The sequence below is a fragment of the Bison bison genome, unplaced genomic scaffold (assembly GCF_000754665.1).
Source record: "Bison bison bison isolate TAMUID 2011002044 unplaced genomic scaffold, Bison_UMD1.0 scf7180017864148, whole genome shotgun sequence".
In the NCBI taxonomy this organism is placed as follows: Eukaryota; Metazoa; Chordata; class Mammalia; order Artiodactyla; family Bovidae; genus Bison; species Bison bison.
In genome coordinates this window covers 31,611-32,429 of record NW_011494720.1, presented here as the reverse complement: position 1 = coordinate 32,429, position 819 = coordinate 31,611, and the positions used below count along the sequence as shown (strand labels likewise).

The window sequence follows — 819 nt, the reverse complement described above, 5'->3', positions numbered from 1 at the left end:
GGGACTCTCAAGACTCTTCTCCAACATCACAGTTCAAAAGCATCAATTCTTCGGCGCTCAGCTTTCTTTATAGTCTAGCTCTCACATCCATACATGACGACTGGAAAAATCATAGCCTTGACTAGATGGACCTTTGTTGACAAAGTAATGTCTCTGCTTTTTAATATGCTGTCTAGGTTGGTCATAACTTTCCTTCCAAGGAGTAAGCGTCTTTTAATTTCACATCTGCAATCACCATCTGCAGTGATTTTGGAGCCCAGAAAAATAAAGTCTGACACTGTTTCCACTGTTTCCCCATCTAGTTGCCATGAAGTGATGAGACCAGATGCCATGATCTTCGTTTTCTGAATGTTGAGCTTTAAGCGAACTTTTTCACTCTCCTCTTTGACTTTCATCAAAAGGCTCTTTAGTTCTTCTTCACTTTCTTCCATAAGGGTGGTGTCATCTGCATATCTAAGGTTATTGATATTTCTCCCGGCAATCTTGATTCCAGCGTGTGCTTCCTTCCAGCCTAGCGTTTCTCATGATGTACTCTGCATATAAGTTAAATAAGCAGGGTGACAATATACATACAGCCTTGATGTACTCCTTCTCGTATTTGGAACCAGTCTGTTGTTCCATGTCCAGTTCTAACTGAGCTGCCCTTGTAAGGAATGCCATCCATGAAGGACTGACTTGGGGCAGCTGGTCAGGTGGCCAGGGGAAAATCGCTTTAGGAAACCCAAGATGGGATGGTAGAGAAAAGAGGGGCGGAGCCTAAGCGCCTGGAAACTCGCCCGGGGGAAGGACGGAGAAATCGCCCGTGGCTCCTTGGCCGGG

The 819-nt window shown here is 45.2% G+C and overlaps 1 protein-coding gene across 1 annotated transcript in view; it reads right to left on the bottom strand.

Annotated features, from left to right (window-relative positions):
* LOC104989203 (NKG2D ligand 3-like) overlaps window positions 1-819 on the bottom strand; it is a 40,072-nt gene that overhangs the window by 30,815 nt on the left and 8,438 nt on the right. The gene's annotated exons all lie outside the window — the stretch shown is intronic.